This window comes from Alosa pseudoharengus, unplaced genomic scaffold (genome assembly GCF_046254945.1).
Source record: "Alosa pseudoharengus isolate Yale_2024_CS ecotype anadromous, Long Island Sound unplaced genomic scaffold, YU_APseudo_1.1 YU_APseudo_1.1_scf_8, whole genome shotgun sequence".
Lineage (NCBI taxonomy): Eukaryota > Metazoa > Chordata > Actinopteri > Clupeiformes > Clupeidae > Alosa > Alosa pseudoharengus.
This window is the reverse complement of record NW_027468870.1, coordinates 35,651,603-35,659,092: the sequence shown is the minus strand read 5'-3', so window position 1 is coordinate 35,659,092 and position 7,490 is coordinate 35,651,603. Positions and strand designations below refer to the sequence as shown.

The 7,490-nt window shown below is 40.2% G+C and overlaps 1 long non-coding RNA gene across 1 annotated transcript; it reads left to right on the top strand.

The window, feature by feature from the left end:
* The first annotated feature begins 5,029 nt into the window (after positions 1-5,029).
* LOC143112498 (uncharacterized) lies at positions 5,030-6,378 on the top strand. Its single transcript, XR_012984768.1, has 3 exons — positions 5,030-5,116; positions 5,557-5,673; positions 5,861-6,378. It is a non-coding gene; the product is annotated as an uncharacterized LOC143112498 (long non-coding RNA).
* Positions 6,379-7,490: the final 1,112 nt, after the last annotated feature.

The following is a 7,490-nucleotide window of genomic DNA, read 5'->3' as shown; positions in this document are numbered from 1 at the left end:
CGGATACTTCTCACGCGGCTCTTTAGCTGCACTCTGTGGTAGGCTACGCCAGTAGTTCCGCCTCCCCACACACCATGCGACTGACAAGTGACTGACATGAGGGTTCACTCATGGTTACTCTAAGGACCCGAGAGAGAGAGAGAGGGAGAGAGAGACGAGGAAAACAAACAAGCATGCAAATGGCATTTATCGTGGCCAGAAAAATTATCGAGCTAATTTTAATTATCATGCGATTAATTGATTTATTGAATATCGCGACAGGCCTAGCCTTTGCATTTTCTTTGTTGGTTCAATGGGTGTGGATAAGATGGATGATACATCTGCACAACACATATTGGATAAAACAATGGATAAAAATATGGATTCCTGTGACTATTTCAATACCCAATTTGCTGCATCTATCTTATTGATAAGGATACACACTGCAGCTAGAAGGTAGGGAAGCACCGGAGGGGGAGGAGGGCAATTTGATACAATTTAATTGAGACATAGTAAGATTAATCTGACAATGTAAAGCACTATACAGATTGTACATGAAAAAGGTTGTCATATATGGATTCCCAAGTGTCCAAGCTTTCAAATGGCTACATAGCAATATGGTGCAAATGATTTATAATGTTGGGGGAGAGGGGGGTGGGTGTGTTGTGGGGGGCACACTGTTTCATAACAAGTGTTATCCTGCAGCCTAGGTTACTTACAGATTGTGGCATTGTGCTAGTTAGTTTGTTTAACCAACCAATAAAGTTGTGTTGTGTGAATAGTGTTCACACTACATGTTAAACTGTAGCCTACCCTATAGGCACAGGCTACTTCAGATCAGGTCACTGAACGTTTCTTAAAGACATGTCAATCAACACTGATTTTGTCTCTGAGCAAGATCAGTATAGCAAAGGCTAATGTGAATAATTAGAGTTAAATGTGAATAATTAAAGAGTTAAACGTTTTGCACAGCCCAGTTTAGGAGACATTTAACTCTTTAGGTTATTCACATAGCCTTTGCTCTAAGGTCTGTGTATTTGCTTCACCTTTTGCCGATCTAGACCAAGTCCAGCACGTAACCTATTCATCAAATTAACTCGTTGTGTCTATATTTCTGTCTCATATCGCTAACTTTAACAACATTAAAACAAAACCGCCAATGCTACGTTGCTACACTAATCTCAACGTCTTTTGCTAACAGAAGTTGAAAGTTTCAACTAGCCCACCTGTGACATCTCTATCGCCGTGCTCACATTCCAGCTGACATTTAGGGTGACCAGATGAGATTGGCTGAAATTCGGGACGCTTTTTTTTCGCGTGGGGGGGATGGTAGGCCTACAGAGAATTTTCAAACCTGTACCAAAACACATTTTTATTCAAACATCAAGTCTGCCTCAAAATACAACAGAGAAATCATGTCACAAGGTCATTGTGGGAAACAAGGTCATTGTGGGAAAAAAACAAAAAAAAGCAATGACTGCGTAACAGTGCAAATCAGACCTTTCAGAATAAGGATAATAGCCTAACGCTAATAACAAGCCTTGCCAAAATTATGGGTCATTAAGTAAGAATACAAAATAATTGTTAGATTAAGTAGATTATGTTAAAACGACATGGACATTAGGCCGAACATCCGACTTATTTTTTTTTGCACACGCTGGCTCTGCCTGCTGCGCTGCCTGCACATTCAATGTCCTCGGCTTCGCGAAATCAGTGCATATTCGCGCCTAATTATAGAACGTCAAAAAGAAACAAAGTAGCCGGGCTGCATCCGACACTGCCGTCAGGGGCTGCATGCAGTCGACTCAACCTCTCTACGGACAGTTTTTAATGTTTATCAGAAAATAACTACTCAGTATTCTGATTGAGTAGCCTATATTTTCGGGACAATTAGGGCAGGATTCGGGATTCGGGACAACTGCTTGGATATCGGGACTGTCCCGAATTTTTCGGGACGTCTGGTCACCCTACTGACATTTCAGACGCATCTAGGCCTATCTGCGCTCACAAAAGGAGGCTATACCTGCGCGAGCGTTCTGTTCACGTTGCCTCTGCAGCAACAAGCTTCCACTGATGTTTAGTAAACGCATGCATAGCCTAACATTCGTTGCTGACATTTTTAATGGCGCTCTGGCAACACCAAGATGTGTTTGCGTCTGCACAATAGTAAACTCAGCTCACGTTGACCCCCCCCCCCCCCCCCCCTAAATATATATCTGTAAATAGCAAACTTCTCCTAAACTTCTCCAGACTTATGTACACCATGAAAATGCTTCTGTTGTGGATGTGAAGGATTAACAACAGGCAAAACCTATCTCCAAATAGCTATACAGTATCTATAAACTTTTCAAGTTTCAAGTTTTATTATCGAATATACTTTGTGATATAGTGAAATTCTTATGTCATAGTTGCAGTAGTGCAAGGAAGGTAAATAAACACAGGGGGCAGTAGGGGGCAGTGTTGCGCGGGTTTGGTCACAAGCGGCCCGCGGTCGCCCGATATTTTAATCAACCGGACCGCAACTCGGACCGCGAATATTAATTAGGACAAAATTATACCCGACCCGCGATCCGACCCGCTTATTTACAAAAGGTGTGCTTTTGGTTATACCCTGCATGCAGTGTGACAGTATAGGCCATTTCTGTAAATCAAACTAATTTATTTGCGAAACTTCATGCAGTAGAACTACACGCAGGCATGCAGGACATTTGCGCAGGAGAGAGAATGAGAATAAGAGCGCAAGCACGCACGCAACCACCAAGGATTAGAACACTAGGATAAGATTTGAAGGCCATGGACATCTTACATACATCTTTTCGAAAACAGAAATGTGAGCAAGGTAGGCAAGAGAGATACATTGCTGGTCAAAACGTTAGCGTAAGAACTGGTTTATAATGCTGAATGAAGCACAAAGCTTTACTAAAGCACATCCACTGTTTAAAGTCACAAACACAACGAACTAAGGTAACTTTTATGCATGCGCGAACCTATAGCCTATACCGGTAGATATGGCTGTCTGTGCCATAACATTTATTCCTGCAGGCTGCCCGTTTTGGCTGTCATACTTTTAAATGGCTTCGCAAGAAGTAGGCCTATAGACCATAACTTGTACTACTGTCATCTTCTTTAAGAACTTTTCCCAATATTTCCCATAGCCTATATCGCTTTCCCTGAAGGGGTGTCTTTATTATTTTAACTCGCGTCTTCAGCTTCTTTACTGTTGACTTTACTGTATTGATGCTTTACTGTATTGATGCTAGCCTTCTCGTGATTTTCTAAGTAGGCCTATTTGTAGAAAATATATATTTAAATAATTTTAACTGACCCGTCATGACCCGAATATCATTAAAATATTTTGTTTATGACTCATAACCGCGGGTGACCGCGGTCATCCGCGGGCAACCGCTTCATTTCGGGCAGACCGCGCAACACTGGTAGGGGGGTAAGGTAATGTTTCACGATTCCCGCAAGATTTGTCAGGCCACCGTTCTTAAAGTTGCATGGCTGGTTTTCTCGGTAGTGACTCACTATGTCTATGCTGTATAGCTATGCTGGATAAATGATTCACCTATTACAAGTTTGTTTATCATCAAATTGGCTTCAGAAAGGTGCAAATCTTGCACAATGTACCTGTAACAGTGATGTAGTCAGTTGTCACAATATCCACAACAGGCTTCTTCTCAGCTCACCCATCATCTCACTTTAACTCTTTCACGGTGAGATTGTGACCAAATCTTGGTAAACAGGAATAGCCAATCTGTTTTCTTTGCATTCATACTCAACAGACTATACTCATTTATTGGTCAACTGTCAGTTCATTGGAGATGATTTCTCATAGATGTTATTATGGCACCATCTGTTGGTCAAAACCACTGGCTAAAACCAGCTTATTATATTTTAATTTTATATTATATTTCAAGCTTACACTGACAAAAGATACAATGTGTATATTGCCTTGACCTGACCTGCTGCAGTTCTTCGCTGGTGGTGTTGGAAGTGTCCCTCTCCTCCTCCCCCAGACTCAACATCGTGGTCACAAGGAAAGGTTTGAATGAGTCATAGGTATCACAGAAAGAGCTGACTGGTGTGAAAATTAGAGGCAATCTACAATCCCAGTTTGCCAGTTACAGTGTTCCCACCCACCCACTCTCTCCCACTCGCTTTCTGTCTGTCTCAAAATTTACATTTATTAATTTAGCAGACACTGTTGTCCAAAGTGACTTGCATATTTCAACTATATAAAAGGGATTACATTGGAGGAACTTGGGGTTGAGTGCATTGCTCAAGGGCACAACGGTGGAAGCCGGGAAATGAACCCACAACTTTCAGGCGACTGCACGCTAGCCCAGCTCCTCAACCACTACACTACCACCGCCCTCTTCACTGACCTGTCACAATAAAGGCACAAAGCCCCAAATATATACTTTCTATGACTTTTCAATGACCTTCCATTACTTTTTCTCACGGCTTTTAAGTATAAAATCACTTACTCTACACCACAGGCTGTGGCTGAAATGTGACTTCCAATGGATTTACTGAATTCCATGATTTCTCTATGCCTGGAAAATGGGATTTTACAATTCCGTGACTTTTCCAAGTTTTCAATGGGCATGGGAACCCTGCAGTTATAGCATTATTCCTATGGATCAGTATTCCTGTGAAGATTGTGTTTCTTGAGTCATGTCTGCTTCAATGACAGCTAAATAAATTGCATGGCAAGTAGCAATTCAGAGGTGGTGTGCTTGACAAATTCAACGTGCCTCAGCTCTGATCACCAATTAGGTTTCACACGGTGTTGATTTATGTACGCATATTAATATTCACTTTGTATGAAAAAAAAAAACAAATGTTCATACTCTCTTGTGTGGTTCTAATGTGCTGATGCTGCACATTTTTATGTGACTTGTACAGTGTTTGCATCACAAGCATTTTTTCAAGTTCTTGGAAAAGAGGAACTGAGAGTATGAGGAAAATTCCCTTTAAATACAGTTGACATCACTTCAATCCAGTGAAAATTTCCATCACACTTCACTGTATGATTGCTGAATGATCATGGCAAACTTGCAGTCCAGCCTCGATACAACTGTACTATACAGCAACACGGATGAGGAGAATGGGCGTTTAAAATGGTGGAAAGGTGAGGTGGGCAGCAGCAGGTCTGTCAATGTCATTTAAAATGTTTTAACAGTTGGTGGTGCTACTGTATGTGTTAATTTACCAATTTGTCTAAATACTGTGTGTATCCCTCACTTCACTATCTATATTTTTAAAAAACTCAAAAAAATCTAACAATCATCCAGCAAAATGGCAGTAACCTTTTGGCTGAAATTTGGGATGCTGGCAACAGTGTTATAAAGCCAACTGGTGTGCCATAAGTGTTTAAGGCATACCACTGCATCTTAAAGATACGGTTAAGAAGTCAGTTAGCTATACTAACAACTGCTTGAGCGAAACTAGCATGTCAGTCTGTTACATTTTAATTGTCAGTAACTCAGTAAAGAAAAGCTAACAAATTGCATGTTCTATCTCTTGAATTTTCTCTCTCTCTCTCCCTGTGTGAGTGTGTGTTTGCTTCAGGTGCAACTTTGAATCCTGTGACTTCCTGCATAGGCCATCGGTGCTTGCAACTGTTTTTTATCATAAGTGTTACCATAATATTATTTCTGATTCTTGTGGTCATGGTGCCAATTAAATGTAAGTTATTATTTTTCAATTATTGTTACCTTACTTATTTAGGTAGCCAACACACATTCTGCCTTAGGGCCACCAAATAAATAAGTTGTCATTCACTATTTAAAAAAATATATATTTCTAAATAATTCTATATTGCACCAATTATGCATGTCATAACTCCTGTGCTAATGTGTTTTTACCTCCACAGTTAACCAACAGGACGAGATGTTGAAAGAGATGGAGACAAAAGCAGACAATAGAGCTGCACAGTCCCGCCCACAGCCAAAACGCGGTTAGGTGCCGGATGTAAGCTTCCCATTCATTTGTCCCATTGACGTTTGGAAAAATCCGTATCTAAAGAGTTTTACAGCATGTCTTAGGCTAACCAGCTACGGCATAACTCATAAGCATACAACATATCATTTCGAGTGAAAAAACGAAGAGAAAATCCAAAAAAAGTCAAAGGTACAAGACTGTGTACATATTTTCATTTCCGAGCGAAGGAACTACTCATCCCATAAACCACCGGGCCTCACTGAAAAATATATAAGCAGAACGAACCAGCGCGAAATATTTCATTTCCAACCGGCGACAGCAGCGAACCCTTTCCTCCAAACAGTGATATTTATATAGTGATTGTGCAGTTAATAGCAGTTATTTCAGGAGTAATCGTGTAAATAATAGTGTTTTGATATTGAATTTTATATTTATCATCGTGTATTTTATATCGTGTGTGTGAAAGCGGTTAACGTTAACGGCAGTTGGCAGTGCTTCATAACGTTACCTGACTCATCCTATGCTGTCATCACTGCTCAGTCGGGCTGATGCATGGTCTGCTCTTGGACCACCATATTCAGTTTATTTTAATTTGCCGTGAATTATTACACAAAATGTTCATTAAATGCACGAAGTATTCCTAGGTTAATGATTAATATGAATCATACAGTATGAAGGCTACAATAGCCTAGCTCAGGGGTCTCCAACCTTTTTGGGAATGAGGGCTACCTGAAGACCCGAAATCATATGGAGGGCTACTCATTTAAAACAAACATACCCTCACCCCTTTTTTGCGAGGGTAGTCCTCCTAAATAATAGGCCTACTGTATGTGATTTTTACTTTTAAATTATCAATATTGTGCAGGCCTATACATCTTTATATATTAAGCAACTGTATTTTCAAATTTAATATCAATAACCTATGCAACACTACCAAAATTTTTGTTCAGTTTGTTCATTTCAAACTTTGCATGGGGAATCTAATCTATTTTTTTTTTTTTTTACAAAAAAAACTATCTTTTTGTGCAATTAATAATTTGGGTTAGAATTTGTACCCAATTTATACCCACCCACCATTATGAATTCAGGGGTTGTTTAAGTTCTGATTTCAGTGGACAATTCGGTTTTAACATTTCAATAGTAATCGCCCACACCACCCTAACATATGAAAACTCATTTTAAAGTTATTGCACACCTGAAATGATCCATGATCTGACAAAAAGGGTAATGCACAGTCCTGCTCAGTCATACATGCTATAACATTTTCAGCGCTATTATTCGGCAGTTGCCTAGGAGGAGAAAAGGCCTGTGAGCTAAAGCCATTGTTTTTCAGTCCTTGAACAATCAAACCGTATTTGACGAACATGGAATGGCCACAGAACTTTTGAAGATATGCTTCCATTGGCTACACCAGACAAGCAAGTTTTTCCCCCCTTTACTGTCTATGCGTGCGAGCATCGTGTATGCGCTCCGCTTCCGTTGTTGTTTAAAGATTGAATGGGAAACGGATTTGGAGCCAAAGGCTAAAATTTAACGCAGCTACAAAGGTATCACCAATATCA